Source organism: Cheilinus undulatus, linkage group 14, assembly GCF_018320785.1.
Source record: "Cheilinus undulatus linkage group 14, ASM1832078v1, whole genome shotgun sequence".
Lineage (NCBI taxonomy): Eukaryota > Metazoa > Chordata > Actinopteri > Labriformes > Labridae > Cheilinus > Cheilinus undulatus.
This window is the reverse complement of record NC_054878.1, coordinates 33,708,331-33,725,949: the sequence shown is the minus strand read 5'-3', so window position 1 is coordinate 33,725,949 and position 17,619 is coordinate 33,708,331. Positions and strand designations below refer to the sequence as shown.

At 39.6% G+C, this 17,619-nt stretch overlaps 1 protein-coding gene across 1 annotated transcript in view; it reads left to right on the top strand.

Moving 5' to 3' along the window:
* The window catches only part of fut8b (fucosyltransferase 8b (alpha (1,6) fucosyltransferase)), a 174,806-nt gene that overhangs the window by 92,839 nt on the left and 64,348 nt on the right, over positions 1-17,619 (top strand). The window lies entirely within an intron of this gene.

Below are 17,619 nucleotides of genomic sequence, written 5' to 3'. Positions count from 1 at the left end.
TTTTTTATTAGACCATGGATGCAAAAGACATATAACTTATAACTTACTCAGTGTGTAAAAACCTTTAGAGCAGTGATGACTGTCGGATGTGCTCGACGGCGGAGCGTGTGTAAGAGAAGAAAGCAGAGGAAGTCCGCAGGTGGTGCATCTTCAGTAAGCTCATTCACTGAGGTGTGCTGTCTATGTTCAAATTGAAGCTTCCCATTTCCTCATTTTAGCTTTTCTCCAGCAACGCCTGCCAATGCTCTCTCACACCCATATCTTATGACAATTATGCGGATGCGCGTCATCAATGAGTAGCCTATAATTCACAGATCACATGCGAAGATAACGTAATATTTAATATCTAGTGAAAGTTGTTCAAACGTGGGTGTTTTATTTGATCTTTAATGAACCAATGATCAAAAATATTGTCAAAAGAGCAGAAATATAAAACCAAAGCTCCAAATAAGGCAGGGTGTTACGATGTGTCTGGAGAGCTGCAGGTGTGAGGCAGGGCTGGTTTTAGTCATTTGGAGGCCCAGGGCAAAGACCAAAATGAGGCCCCTCTCCCTCTAACTAAAGAATTAAAAATGAGCAGAAAAAATTAGAAAGCATCTCTTTTATGTTAATAAAGCCACAGAACTACAGTAAAGGCCCCAATGTGAGATATGAATACCCAAATAGCCAACCATAATTCATCATTTTCTTTGAAAAGCATCTCAGAGCTCAAACTCAGCATATTCTAATATCTTAAAAAAATCTTTAGGCCAGGTGGAACTTTCATAATGCTGGTGTTAGGCCAAAGACTGGTATCAACAAAATGACCATTTTTCAGGGAATGAAAATTTTATAATTTATAAAGATGATATAAATATGATTTATAAAAACAAATTAAAATCATCAGGTTTCAGCCTGATGTCAGTGATAAATAGAATAAATATATGCTCATTTTCTATGACATATTGGTTCTTCTGACACTGTGCAGACATTTGTATCCCGTTTAACCTCATAATTATTCACCAATCCATTGTTTTATTTCATTTCAACTACAGATTCACTGATCTATTATCTACTTTACATTCCAGGTTTGGATTGTGGCTCTCACTAAAGTATTTTTTTAGACAATGTAGCTCTTAGGTAGAATAAGGTTGAGTACCACTGCTTTAGAGTAACTTGGATGCTAGGGGTGGTGCACGTATTATGCAATAATACAAAATATTAAAATAGAAACATTAGGAATACGATATAGGGCTTCAAGATATTAAAAAAACTGACATTTTGATAGTTTTTGCTTTCTGCTATATATTTTGCATTTTTGGTTCCTTTTTATGTGAACTTATGATATTATATCATTGTGTAGATTTTTCTAAATAATTCTTATTATTGAGTCTCTAAGTCATTTTCGTATTAAACATATCACATTGTACAACCTTTTGACAGGAACTCCAACACACATGAAGGATGAGGGGAAGGATAGATATAGAGAGAAAGCAAGTAGTTTCTTTATGAACTTTACAAAAAAACTGGCAAATGTGGTTTTAAATGTCATCAGCCATTTTTAAAGATGTTGAAAGTTACGTTTAGCCATCATGACGAGATCCATGTGTGTAACTGAAGATTAAAAAAAAATCTATTCTGCAGTTATGTACATATTGCAAAACAATCTTATGATTGTACACAATATTAGATTAAATGAAGAGTATAAAATGCCCTCAGTTGACTTCTGTTTACATTATGCTCACTCATGTTGAAATGCCACAGCCAGGAGTCATGCAGCAGTGATGATGTGAGCCAAAATGGAAAATTCTTGTAGAATGCCAGTTTTTAAACAAAAGTATTCATATTTGGCACATGTGATACAGCAATGATATCAGACATTGATACTTAATCCATCCCTACAGATACAACTTAATACATTTACACAAGCATTGACTTGGCAGGTATCACTTCCCTTAGTAAAAAACTTAACTTAAATAAACAGAATCAAATAAAGGTTCCCCAAAAGTCAGAAGATTGTTCATCAGGTTAACTTTTGAATGTTAAGAAATAAAGAAAGAAATAAACCTCATCAGGAGTAACTGCTGTGGTCCTTATCCTCAACTTTGGCAAGAAATCAGGAGATTTTCTGAACATCTGTATGAGTGGCTATTTTGACCTGACTAGGTCTGTTAAGTTTTGAATAAATAAGAATAAGCTATTGGATGCATTGCGCCTATACTGTATGCATGGTCAGTTTCTTTTTGATGTACTGCTGCTGCACTGCATCATTTCCCTTAAACTTCTACAAAGACCAGCAATTACGTCCCTCCTCGGGCTCCCAGGCAGTCCAATCAGTGTAATTTTTCAAATGCCAGAATGCTGCAATGAGATTGTTTTTTATTTAAGTTTTTGCAAATATTCAATCAGCATCTGATTAAGTTGGCATCTTGAGCCGTGCACTGTTAAACAAACGTTGCAGGAAAGTTTCATCAAAAGCCGATCAGTGGCGCTGGAATGGATGATGTGTGTGACAGACAGATGGATAGACTGTCGCACACCTCACCAGACTTTATTGTGTTATTTTTTTGCAGACAATAGCACATTGTAGAGCCCATTAACCACGCAGCATCACTCACACTTTCGAGCTATGTGTAATAGAGAGACAGATGGTTCTGCTCTTATCTCCGCATGCTGACAGCATTCCTCTTTACACATAAACACAGGGTTTTCACTCATGTGTGTGCTAGACTGTGTGTGCATGTGCTGGGAATGCAGTAGCATGTCCTGCTGTGCTTCACATTAACAGGGAACCCGACGCTTCAGATGTTGCCATTGCTGCTCCTCTGTGATATTGGGATTCACTTTGATGCGGGGCCCTCATCAGGGGCACACACAAACATTAAAAAGACACGCACACACGTTGCTTCAGACAGCTGGTCCCTGATTAAATCCCTTGCTTTTGTAATTATTCAAAATTGGCTCAAAAACAAAGGTGGAATTCATGGCTTTAAAAAAGAAAAAGAAAAAAAAAACAAGTGCAGCTTTCAGTGGACCAGTGTCCAGATGGGTCCCCGACACACTGCCTGCTTGTTGCTTGTTATTGAGTTCGGTTGTTGATCTGGGACTGAGGCCTCCACAGTTGTTTACTGGAGCAGTAGTGCTACACTGCCTTCTCAATCCCTTTAAGCTACAGCTAAGTATCTGCTATCGCAAGTCCAAAGCAGGCGACTGGCTCACTGAGGTCACTGAGGACTTATGAGCCACTAGGCCTGGACAATTTTTCCTGCCCTTTACACTAATGGTATTATATTACAGTATTACAAAATTAATAGAGATAATGCTTTTGAATGCATATTCAGGTGTTCTAACCCCCCTTTCTCCCCCTAAAACAAGCCTTTGATGGTATACTGAACTCATTTCCGGGTATAAGATCACAAAAATTGATTTATTAAGGTGTTCACTTCTTTGTAACTCCACCTGAGCTGCATCAAGCTGCCGCTAGATATACCACATTGCCTGATGTGGGGGTTCACAAGAAAACCTCTTTGAGAAAAGTAGCAACTACAGACTATTTTGAGTTTACAGCAGCTTCCTTGATTTCATTAACCCCAAAGCTGGGTTCTTTGACTTTATATGGATTTCAAACAAGCAAGTTGTGAGTTAAAATACACCTTTAAAGAGACATTTCCATATTTTTGAAATTAGGCTATACAGTAGTGCTGAATGATTTGCAAAAATAATTAAATTGTGATTTTTTTTCCCTCAATATTGCTATTGCAATTTAATATGAGATTATTCTTGGGTTCCTAATCTTATATATTTTTCAACAAATTCAAGCAATAAATCATTCTATACTATAACCTACATTCCGATAGAAACACTCTCATCATACAGTTTACCATTTTATTGCAAAATGGACATGTAGTTTTACTTGACAGAGAAGGCTCTGCTCAAAAGAAGCTTCCTGAGTTGGTCAACCAGCATGCATAGTCTTTCCAGAGAGTGAACAGCTGGAAACTCCAATATAGACAGATACATTTATGACAATGTGTATTGAAAACAATTAAATTATTTCAGGAGCAATTCATCCATAGTAGCATGAATCTGAATATGAGGGAGCAACAAGCTTTAAGCTATAAAGGAGGCAGCTGGGGTGGAGGAGGTGAAGCTTTACCAGTAGCAGCAGCGTGTGCATCAACATTAAAGCAAGCAGGGATTAGTGAGAAGTATGTCATGTTTAAATTAGCCGCTGTTTTGAGAGAAAGAGCTGTGATTGGCTGTAGGAGCTGGTAGGCAATGGTTGGTATCAGCTGACTATCAGCTGATCATGGCTGATTGTAAAACTGCAGTGAATAAACACCAAGCGTCATCGATATTAGATGGAATGAACTAGGGTAGAACAATTACCAAAAAAAAAAATCTAATTGCAATTATTTTAGCTCCTGTTTTTAATTTGTTATCAATTGCTATATTGAAGAGGATCATCATTTTATGTCACTGGTTTTGATTAAGAAAAACATAAAAAACACAAAAGGAGGATTTTTGTAAACCGTTCTAAAAGAATTATACTTGAATGTGTGCATAATGTGCATAAAATCTCTGCTGCTGCAAAAAATTAATGCATCAAGCTGGTATTTGAATACATTTTAAGTTAAAGGTATATTGCAGCTTCTGCAATTTGTAAATTTCACTAGGTCATATTGTGATTTAATCTAATTTGTGATTAATTGGCCAGCCCTAATATACAGCACCGTAGACAGCACAGTTACAGTTACTCCGTGTAATTTAACGAGTTTAGGTGAAAATTGGCCAAAAAGTGGGGATGATTTGGAAAAGAATTGCATCACATTTTTTTTATGGCTGGACCATACATTTTTCTTGATTTTTATACAATTCTATTTCATTCAGATTTTTTTCCTACTTTTTTTTTTGTTTGTTTGTTTTTTCAAGTACCAGTGAGATTCTCACAATTTCTCAGCTTTAGCAGATCGCAGATACATTATTTTTCTTCACAATCTCAGATTGTCCTATCTTGCACCCCTATGTTGCTCCAAGTGTACAGTATATCCGTGAAGCTTCTGTGGACCTATTTTACAAGGCAACCTTCTGCTACGCGTTCTTCTGCCACAGTGTATCGTTTTGTTGTCTCTGAAAGCCTGCGAGCCCAAACAGCTGATCAGGAGATGACGATACATTGTGGCGGAAGTACACATGGCCTAAGATAAAATAAGACACTCAAAAAATGTTAAATCAAGCATACGATTGAGCCAGCATTCTTTTATGGACTGTTTTTACCTAAACTCGCTAGATGTGATGTTGCCAGGCACTCATCCTGTGTTTTTACGCATCCACTGGCAGTGGCATTACAGCAAATATGGCATTATGCCGAACTCACCTACATCACTCTGCTATGCTAACGGCAGCATGTGTAATGCCTTGTGTGGACACTGCAACCTGCAAGATAATGCATGCATTTGAACCGGTGATGATGGTGCTGCAAAAATCTCTTCTGTGGGAGAAATGTTTCCAGTGACCGTATTGGCACCAGTATACCACCCGACACTATGAGCCTCTGACAGACAGGAGTTGGTTCGTCCTTTGTTCAGTCCTGTGTCTTTCTGTGTACCTGTGTTTGTGTGTCTGCTTGTGTGAGTGTGCAGTGGTCAGATACAACCACAGGAGAGAACTCCACTAGCACCTCATCATGTCGTGTCTCTTATCCTTATATTAAAGCCCTAATAGACGCAAAGAGGCTGTTAGCGAGCTGCCCATCACTCCTGTCACTTCTACAGCCCCTCCCTTTGCCTTCTCCTGCTCCACATTTCACTCCTCCTCCACCTCATTCAACTACCAAACTGCTGACAGAGGCACGGCACCCAGCCAGACTCTGGCCGGCAGGTTGTCACAGACTGACTGACTGACTACGTAATGACTCACTAGTCTGCTGATCAACTAACCCACCACATGACCGACCCAATTTACTTCAACATCCTGCAGATTTGGACTAAGAACATGCGTCTAAATCATCAAATAATAATGAAGGATTCATCCAAAGCACCTTACCTTTACATTCATTTTTTATGAGAGGCCTCCAAGAGATTTAAACCCATAAAACTGACATTATTACACATTTATTCCTTTATTGTGCAGTAGAAACCCACTGCATTGCGATTGATTTATAGTTCTGTGTGGGTTTTAACTTGGTTAGTGCCATCTCACCACAGCAGCACTTCAATGATGAGTACAGTATTATTGGGCAGCTTCAAGCATCCATCATGTACCTGCGGGGATGTTGTTTACATTGTTCATTCCCTCTGCGAATGAGAATGATAGACGTTCTGGAGCAGCTTTTTTTTTAATCAGATATTGATTTTCTTTGATTATAAGTTTGTGTAGCTCCATTTAGATGATGTAAACTTTATGGAGTCTGAGAGGGCCGGCCATTTAATGTTGAAGATCTGACTCATAAGCCAAGGACACCCTTAACTAGGGTTGTCATGATTAAAGGCTTGTTCTTTGAAGATTTATTGTTAGGCTTTTTATGCCTTTTATTTAGAAGGAACAGAGTGGGACATGTGGAATAGGAGCCATGGGCTAGACTTGAACCTGTTCCACCTCCAAGCATTATGAGCAACAACATCATCTGTGCCTCGGATGAACTTTGTTACTAGGAAAAATCAGTTGATTTTGACACCTGATTTTAAAGCATGGCAACAAAATGAAAGATCTAGCACCAAATATTGGACAATTTTTCTCATTCAATTATTAAAAATTGCAGGTAACTACTGTCTAAATTGCACCAAAACATGCCAAACATAGCCGTTGTTTGACTGCAAGTTCTGATGAGTTCATCCTCCTCTTCTTAGCACCTGCCTTGAACTTCTTTATGCTTAGGGCCAACATTTAGAGCAGATATTTCGGTTGTTAATTTCAGCATGTATTTCTATATCTGCTGAGACAGATAGATACCTTGATATCATATTAATAATATTGTGCATCCCTACAATCATTCACGTCATTGAAATAATAAAGATTGAACTGTTTTAAACATGAACATTCTGACTCAGTGACCCAGCATTGGTGTTTTTTATAGACAAACCGTTGCGCTCTTGTCTCTGAGCTACACCAGGCTGAGCAAAAATAAAGGAAAAACAGCAGGTGGTCAACTTAAATACCCATTATCCCTCAGTGTTCATGGGTCTGTGTTTCTTCACAGGCAGCCGAATTATTCACAGAGGTCTCCTCTAAAACAAACTGACCTGGCGAATAAATCTATGAGGTAAAAATACTTATTAAAACAGTTTCATGTCAAAAATCAGTGTTTCCCAAATGCACTTTGATAGAGAAAAGACTAAAGGGTGCTGTTAGCACAGCTGCTGCTATATCTAGTTTGTACATGCTCATCTAAGCTTAATGGTTATGTTAAGGTTAAGAAAGACGTCTGCATTCAACAAGGTTCTAATTGATTTTGAAGAAGTAAAAAAACATTTTGATCTCACTATAAAGTCTGCAAAGTCATAAAACGTAGGATGAAGTGATTCCCCCTGTACAGAGTTGCGACTAGGACCGACCTAGCCAGGGAGTAAGCACAATGCTTATGTGCATGTCTGACTGACTGTTCTGTGCTCTCTCCCACTTCAGCAGAGACGTAATGCACTAATGTTGCAGATATGTGCACTCATGTAAATGATAGTTTATGCACATTAATGAAATATATGAACAACTCTTTGTTTTACAGGCTATTACACTCTGCAGCAGTGGTTTAAGTTATTGTAGCTACTGATCGCAGAAAAACAATCTTGAAAAAATACACAAGGAGTGTACACAGTACAAAGAAACACCCTTATAAATATGAAACATAAAAGTGTAAATGAATAAAATAAGATAAAATAAAATAAAAAGAAAGAAAGGGAAGATAGATAAAATAACACGGCTGTTAAGATTTTAAAGATATCCATTGCACACAGAGAATTAATTTACAGAAGTTATTGCACACAAGTTATAGAAACTATTATTGACTCAGTACAGAAGAACTGCCCCGTGAACAAGAAAAGTGTCAGAATAATCGTCAGAATTAAAGCATTGTTTAAAAATGTGAGCATTCTTTTAATTTAAAAAGAAAAAAAATATTTGTGCTTTCATTTAAAGTTCCTTCCATTCCCTACAAACTTACAGGGAAATTATTGACCAACTGGATGCAGACTGTGATTCTGCCGTGGATACAGCGTTTTTCAACTCTTAGTTCCTCTCAGAGCATGTTTGCGCATTCAGAGGCTTCAGACTGAGCTTTGCTCACATTGTCGTTGTTGTCGTGTAAACTGAAAAGTTTAATTCACTGTTCAGCAAAAATATGAACATTTTTTTCATGTCCAAGAACTTTCTGTGTTTTAATGGAGAGATTTTTCTCTCTGCATCATGGCATGTGGCACAGCAATTGTTTAGCCTTAGTAATGTTGTTTTTACGATAGTTAAATCAAAACTCAGTTAATCTTTTTCCTCACCAATTAATGAAAAAGATGGAGGAGCAAAACTCAATTTTGTCAGCAAATGGAGAAGAAACTAGCCTGACTTTTTTTAGGGATTTATTTCCAGATGTTAAGCTGCTGCTAAAGCTAGGACATCATTCCTTTAAACTGTTTCTGTTCTATCTTTTGTAACATTTTCTTGAAGAAAGGCATACCCCGCTACTTCAAACAGAAGTAAGTAGGGATTGTAAGCGGTTAGCTGGCCCTGATCAGTCGTGGTTTATGCAGGAGTAACTTGGTTGGACAGATGTGAATGTATGGTGGTCTGTAAGAGCATGAGGTAGCTGATTAATGTGTCTTTCAGGTGAGTCTCATGTTAGCTGATGAAAGGCTGTAGTGTCACCTCAAACTAAAAAACTTAGGAACAAATAGTATTTAACCAAAGTCAGGTGCAGTCTTTAAGATTCCTGACACACTGCTGGCCATGTGTTACCTTTTCATGCGCTCAGTTGTTTCAGAGAGCATGTGTCTGATGAAATTAACCATTCTTTAATCAACATTCATGTTCAAGCAAGTATCACCTGGTAGGCCTCCGATTCAGTCCAGTGGCTCGGTTTTCCAGGCCGTTTCTTGACTGATTTGAGTGGCAGGCAGCACGCCAGCCCACTGCTCAGCCAGCAGCATTAATGAGAGGTGAGCACTAGGTCGAGCTGCACAGTCTTTCTGGCTCCGCCCCCTCTGCAGCTGTCAGTCACCCCGGGCAGCGAGCCACGGGCCCCTGCAGAGACAATGACACGCGGCAGCCTGATGGTGTGACATCGAAGGGAGCGAGGGGTTAGAGTGACAGCTGGGCTGAGCGATGAGGACCTGATCAATCCCCTAGGCATGCCAACAGAGGAAGGAATTGGGAGGGAGCGATGCAGAGGAGGTGAGATGGAATGGACCATGATGGATGGCATGAGGACTGCACTATGTCAGTAGTAGTGACGTCATGATGCCATGGATTCCTTTCTGGTATAAATTCCCATACAGTGACTAAAGTTTTGGCTTTTGTTTGCCTTATTTTGGTCCCTATCTTTCAAGTCAAACATCTTCACTGTCAACCATTCAACAAGTTTGTTAAGCTGATACCAAAGCCACTGTCTTGTGATATGAAGGGGCGCTTATGGACTGATTGATCCTGTAATTGTTTTAGCTCCATGCAGCACCTACTGTAGATGTAACTGTTCTAGACCTGAGCCCCCATCGATCCCACTGTAATTCAGGCTGGGCCGATCTAGATCTAAAACCGCAACTACATATCAACCTTATTATTGGAGCTGTCTAATGTGAGGACATCACTGTCAAGTGGTGGGCTCAGAGCGTAACTGGCTAGCGTTTGGATGTACTGAAGCGTTGAAGCATGCAAAGCAAGAATGCAGCATTAAAAATCGGTTTACTAGGAATTGTGCTTTTCGAGCCAGTGGGCAGACAAACATGGACACGGCAAAAGAAGGAGACACAGAGATTAGATTAACTGATTCGACACAACAAAGACATATTCCTACACAGCTTTTGAAGAGACAAAGAAAGTACAATCTGATAATTTCTGGCTTTAACATTGTTGCTTTTGCTATCTTTCCAAACAAGTCTTTCAACTTTTTCATTGTGCCAGAATTTTCTACACATCTGCCTTTCCCAGCTTGCTTATTTATGTGTTTCTAAGCTTGACTTATTGGAGTCAAGTGTTTTTGTACAACACATGGTGAGATTCCAGGAAATGCTGGACCTTGTCAGTCCATTTGGCTACGCAACACTGTATTGTTCCACATGTTTATACACATTAGTAGAATAGATGCTTTACACTGTCCCTCGGTGCTTTTGTGATTTTTAAGTGCCGGTGTCTGACTGTGTTCAACTGCATACTAATTTGATGTCTGTTTCCTAACCTAAAAGGAAAGTAGATAAAAACAGTCTGTTTCAAGAGATAGACGCTGTGATTTTTTGTGACGTTTAGTAGGAACACCACCCTTCTGAGACTTTTTAATAGGGATGTTGATGCCAAGCAATGTTGGGAATTAGTTTTTTGTGTTATTATTTACATGATAATGTAGCTGAATGTTTCTTAAACTAGTCTCCATCCTCCCACATCGATCATTTTCACATTATGCTATGCTTAGGGTGGGAAGCTCAGATAGTGTACACATGAGTCTACAAACTGGATGATAAAATTTAGGGAGGCCTGCAAAATGAGAGGGCAGTGCTGGGCAATGCAGGTAGTTAGATTGACAAAACAGCAGTTTTCTGATTGTTTCACAGCAGTTACGCTTAAGATAACTTAGAAACAACACATCTCCAACTCAATACAAAGACACAAAAGGAGGCTTGTCTTGAAATGGCGCTTCATGTCTGTCTGTACTTAAATTCACCAGTCAGTGATAGCCTATTTTGTATTAAGTCTCTTTATTATCAGATTTAAAGGTACCTTTCAGTCCCAAGATTCCCTTGATATATAAACGCTTAATGCTGTCTGATGTGCTCGTAAATAGCACAACACATTCAAAACAAGTCCTGTTTATACTTTTTGTTATTAATTAAGATAATAAACAATGATCTGAGGTAATTTTGTACGCTGTATGATGCTAAATAGTTAATTTGCCATGATCACAGAAATGATGAGACTAAAAGCAAGGGCATGTTGATTCACTCTGGGTCAGTTGTTATTTCAGGACAACATTATGAGGTTGAAATGAATTTAGACTACTAGAAGGGTGCAATGAGGAACTTGTCACTGAATAAATTGGTTTGAAGATAATGTGCAGCTTATTTCAAGTAACACCTTTTTAAAATTACAGTCGATTGATCAGTGCATGGGTGTAATTTCACTCGACCAATTTTTTATTTGGTTGACCACAGGCCTACAGCTAAGTCGGTTCCCTTCATAGTCCTCACCATAATCATGAATTAGTTAAACTGATTATTAATATTTTTAGCATTTCAATCCCACAATCGAATAAAAACGTTCCGTCTGAACTGGAATGTAGCCAACCGCCCTCTTAGCCCCTGTAGTTGTTCTTAATGACTTCTGCCTTGCTGTCACAATGCTCTTTACTCAGCTTATAACTGACAACGTTGATAGCAACTTATACGGTTATTTATATTTAGCAGTGAGACTGTTCTGGAATCCCCCTGCCCTTCCATAAGCCTACATGGAAAGCATCAAGCAGAAGCAGCTAAAAACCCCAGAGCAGAGAAAACATCAATGACAACAGAATGACAACAGAATGACACTGATTAAGTCAGAAGCAGAATAAAGGAGGAGCTGGGGTGGAGGAGGCTTGCAAAAAGCTGCTTGTAGAGGGAACAGCAAAGAGAGCCAGGCTAGAGCAGCTTAGATATGGCAGCATGAGTGCGATTAGCCAAAAGCACAAATAGAGCAAATTAGATAGGGGCTTGATGAGGGCTTGTGGGAGATCAGCTGATTGCAATTATGTTACAGCGCTTAAATCCATGGCCTGCTTGAACTTACAATATATGCACAATTAAATTCAATCTGACTGGGTTTTTTATTCTTTTTTGGTTGTTTTTTATGGATATCCCAAGTTTTAAACTGGACTTAACTACAGCTGTCTGAAGTATTTTGTAAAGAATAGGAGAAACAATGTTACAATGTTATAGCTAGGGTGACTCTTGAAAACCATGGCAATTGTATTTTTTTAAGTACTATGTGGTCATTAAAATATAATATCGTATGTTCTTATATGAACAACATGAATGCAACTGCATTAATGTGGCCCGTCTACATTTTTTCCTTGCATCCCACTCAATATGAATAGTTTCCAGGTCGGCACATGGGTTTTCTTTTGAAGTTGTGATTGAATCAATCCACGTAGATATGCATGCGCAACAGCGCCACCCATGCCCCCTCTGTTTAAACCGCTCCGCCCGGCTCTGATCACCCCGTGAACTCCACAGCTCCCGGGTGTAGGGGAGAGAGCGGACGCCTCGACAGCTGAGGCAGCTTTTAGAGGAAACTGGGTTACATGCTGAACCTCACCTGCTTTGCGGCTCAGTGCTCAGCGCCGGTGGGGCTCATCACCCCCCCTCCTGCTTTCATAGCTTGTCTTTCACTGCACGGTACCCCCCACTCTCCTCCTCACCCCCCCTTTCCTTTCTGCTCCACCTCACACAAGTCAGTTTATTTTATTTTTTTTTGTCTCATCTGCTCTCTCTCCCGTATCGTTTGATTAAGACACTGTTGAATCCAGCTGCCTCATCTCGTCTCTGCTTCAGGTTCTCTGGAGATACCGTCAGGGATCATTTGTGTATTTGTGTTTGCCTCCTTACTGCGTGTGTGCGTCTGTGGGTTTTGATACCACTCAGAGTTTGGATATATTTTATATCTACATCTCTTAGTCAGGGGATGCTTGTGTTTCTTTCCCTGCACCAGCAGCCGTCTCCACAGAATATGTTAGCTAACCTTTATCAACGTCTGTAATCATTAGCCTGCACTGGTCTGGCCTAGTTCTTCTTCTTGTTCATGGAGATATCCTGTTGCTTATATTCACTTTTAGCTGTGCTTGAAACCCCTGGGAAATGATGTCACTTTGGAAATAGTCCTACTTCCTGTACAATGGTGTTACAATCAGGTTAGGGTGTGTCCTCATTGAGCATTGTTTTAGCAGACTCTGCAGTGAGAAAAGACTGGAGAGTTCACACCAGGCAAGGAAATGCACCTGGGTCGTATTACAAAAGATGTATGTCATATATAAGGGGAGGAGGGAAGCTTTAAGTTATGACATACATACAAAGTGATGCAACAAAGGTATAGGAGGGTTTATGCCTGTCAGTCATAGAGTTGCATAACCAGAAATCCCAATACCCTCTCTTTTCTCTTTAGTTATTTCCCTGACTTTGAAGCACAATGCTCAGTTCGTGCTCAGTGTTGGGGGGGGGCTGGAGCATCTCAGGGGCCAGGGCTCGAACAGTAAGGGGGGGCAGGCAAGCAAGCTATTGCAACTTTAAAAGTCTCATCTTTATGCCTGCCAGCGACTGATGTTCCTCACTCAGCGAGCAAATTGAGTTTGCATGCCTTGATGACTCATTAACATGGCCTTTGCAGCACTTCACCAATGCCCCTGTGCATTCCGACATATTCCATTTTTAATAGTTTTCTGTGGAGGAATTGATTCTGTGTAATGGCGGCGGCGGCGGCTGTTTCTTTCTTTTTCCTCAGCTGGTTTTGAACTCCGTGTTCTTTGCTTGTCAAGAGTCCTCGTTTGTGTTTTTCTCGTCATGGATTCAGCAGTTATTCATAGATGTGCAACACAGAGGTGTCGACATTCTTATTTATATCTTTATGTTAATCAGGGAGCAAACAGCCCCAACAAAGAGCAGTTTTAATATTTATGTATGTATGCACTTGAAAAAAGGCTCAGTGCAACAATGTGGAGTATAATAAATGGACTGTAAGTCTGCCCAAACATCATTTCAAATATAATGAGCAATTAGGCTGTGCAGGATTATCAGCTGTAAATTTGCTAAGCCTTTTCAGTGTGTTTTTTTGAGCTCACATCTCTTATAATGCATGCTCACATTTAAATACAGCCCACCACAGAAACCAGGCAGTTAAGATATAATAGTATAGCTTAAATTATAATACAGATATAATTTGTATTAAGTTAGCTGTGGACAGCTCACTTAACATGTTAAAGGCCTGCATGCCCACTGCAGCACCAGTCAGCACACTAATAATGAAAGGGGATTTCCAGTGAAGCCACAGACAAACGGTTAAGTACAGTTACCAATTATATTTAATCTGTTTACTGCACTTGAATAGCCTTTTATGGTGGCTTTTATTTGAATGGCCGACCTAACAGAAGGAATACTTTATTAATCCCAGAGGGGAAATTGGATAGTCAAAGAAGCAAACGACGTTAAACATTTTGAGTTAAAGAGCAGCAGAAGAAAAAAAATTACACAAGCAAAGAGAAGTGATGCGCAACAACACCAAATTTGAACACAGCAGGGTGCAGACAATGGCAACTTTAACCACCAACCACCTTTTTTAATGAAATCTAATTTGTCCATGTATGTTTTGACCCATAAAATTAGTTTATGGGCACTTTAGTGACACTGTATGAGAAGCGCAGTATCATCATGTTCAGCGGCAGTTTTTCTCATTTGCAGGCCCCAGATAAACACCAATATGAGTATTCAGCTGCCCGGCCATCACACCAACACAGACTATGATGACATTGTATTCAAATATATGGACTTTTGTGTAAATTTGTGCCCATTTTTTCTGTAGTGCATTTATGAGGTCAGGCACTTATGTTGGATGAGAAAACCTGGCTCGCAATCTCTGTTCCAGTTCATCCCAGTGGTGCTCAATAGGGTCAGGGTCAGAGCTCTGTGCTGGCCAATCAAGTTTATCTGTACTGAACTCATCAAACCATGTCTTTATAGTCCTTGCTTTGTGCACAGGGGCAGTCATATTGAAGTAGAAAACAGCCTTCCCCAAATTGTTGCCACAAAGTTGGAAACATAGCGTTGACCAAAATGTCTTGGTGTGCTGAAGCATTAAGATTGATCATTGGAGATAACGGGCCTAGACAAAACCCTGAAAAACAGCCCCCTCACCATTATCCTTTCTCCAACAAACTTCACAGTTGGCACGATGCAGTCAGGCAGGTAATGTTCTCCCAGCCTCCATCTGCTTGGCCATGGAAACCCATTCCATGAAGCTCCCACCACACAGGTTTTGTGCTTACTTTAATGCCAGTGGAAGTTCAGAACTTTTCAGCTATGGAATCAGCAGTGTTCGCAACTTTTACACACCAGTCATTGTCTCTTCTGCTAAATGGCTGAGTTGCTGTTGTTTTAGGGGCTTGAACCTTGCTTTTTGGGGCAGGCCTGCATCTCAGGAACATTAGCTGATAATAAAATGTTCTGATGCTCCTTTTATTTACTCTTGGCCCCTTATGTGTGATTTTCGACATGAACCTTATAATTTGATGGACAAAGCTATTGACTATATCTTGAGGTCCCGTCATCTTGTGTCGTATCATATTTTACTGTTTTGTTTCAAACTTGTGCTATGTAGAGAATTATAGCGTAACAAAGTATTTAATAGCATACAGTGTAGTTGTATATTTTATCATTTTGTATAGTGTAATTTAAGTTACTGTATATTTAAACAGGGTGAAATGCTTAATGTGATGTTTAACTTTGTACTGGCTGAACCTAACAAACATGGGGAAAGAATTCACAGTCTTATACATTAAATATAAGCTTAGGATAAATATCTTAGGACAGGTCTTTTAAAGGCTTCACTGAGGTGTCTCCGTGTATGAAACAGAATTTTTACTGCTGAACTCTACAAGGTGCCAGCTGTCAGAGCTCAGCTTTCAACACAACTTTTATGTCTGAAATCATCTAAATAAGAATGGAATCACCTCTGTAAGATCCAGCACGGATCTGTCAAGGCTGCGCCTGTCAGGGTGATAAACACCCTCACGCTTCTCCAAACTCCTGCACCTCATTAACCGCTATCAAAACTAAAGCAATGAAGATGTAATACTGGAGCAGAGTTCTGCAAATGTGTGGCCCCTGCAGCATTTCTCTGCAGATTTATTCAGAGAGTGATTTTTGTTGATGGTGTAAGAGGAATATTTCACAACATTTGCAAACCAGCCTCCGTGTTTTTCTAATTACAGTCAAGTGAGAGGAGTGCACATCATCCAGTCAGTGGTAGAGATGGTAAATGATGAAGACTAAGTGAAGGAGAAAACCTTAAATCATGATTTGAAGTGCCTACTTTCAACTTCTTATGCTCGTTCATTTATGGTGTCTGATGCAGTAGAAATTAGGTCTGTCAGCATCTATATCTCAATTGTGATGAGACTAAGGTCTAAAGGTTGCATATTGCATTGTTGCATGCTATTTTGAGTGTTGTTGTTAAGCTAACATTCACCAATCATCAGTGTCTCCCTGCTCCCACAGTGATGGAAAACAAAATACCACCTAACCAACTGCTGGGAAGAAAATTATTATTACATCAAATACAGTGGACTATCGAGCACAACAATAGCACATTTGAGATTATGCAAAACCCTTCCTTGGGTCTTAGTGGATGTAATCCTATTCATGGACTAAAATATCTGACTGGATTTAGATTGTGGGGACTCTTTCTGATTCAGCAGGACTGTTTTTGATGGATTTTTATGATCAGGAGAGTACAGGAGAGCTTCTAATGATGAGTTGTGTAACTTTTATTGTTGTTTGTTTGTAACCTGACAAGTGCATTGACTGTGGCTGCTGTGGTGTTTTTGACCTGGAGTGGTTAACACGGTCATAATCCTGAGAATCAAAGCTCTCTGGTGGTGTATAACATGGTTTACTTAAGAACAGTCATTTTGTAAATAAAGGAATGGTTGTAATTATGGTTTTAACTACATAACGCTAGCTTGACAGGCAGCAGTTGTCATATCAATACAAAGTTTTTCAACAAAATACATATTTTTCACTAAGAAAGGTTTTCAGTGGATTTTGCTGTTCTTCTAATAAATAAATAATGAAACTGCCACATTGCTAATAATCTCTTCCCCAGCCACCATTGTTTACAGGCTTGAGGTAGCTTTAGCTAAATCACCCTCATAGCTACCCCCTTGTTTGCCTCAAATAACCCTGATCGGTCTGCTCATTCTCTGCACAGCGTTCCAGCTTAAAGCTTTGTAAGACGGATCCACATGATGACAGACATAGAATCTGGCCAATCCATCAGTTTTGCAGAGTGAATTCATCATTGAAATAAGAAAGGATTTCAAAACATATGGCACTGATTTTTTTGATGTATGAAAAATGCTACAGCCTTAGTTCCCTGTATTAAATGAGTGAAACATTGCGGGATTGCAATCTCAAAACACTTGACAAAGAGGGCAGGTCTAGGCCGTGCTATCTGTTGTGACCTATATTGATAGACCAGTGTTAATCATTAATATTGCAATAAAGACTATACCCTGGTATGATAAACACCAGCATTAGCAGTACCAATCCCCATTACAGTGGTGACAAAAAGCTTCTCTGACTATAGGGCAGTGCTGTTGAGCAGACCAGACTCGTGTTGACAGCTCTCTGCCGAAGCTACACTGGGGTTAGAAAGGGCAAGAAGGAAGGCTAGTGGTGAAGAAAAGCAAGAAGAAGAGAGGGACAA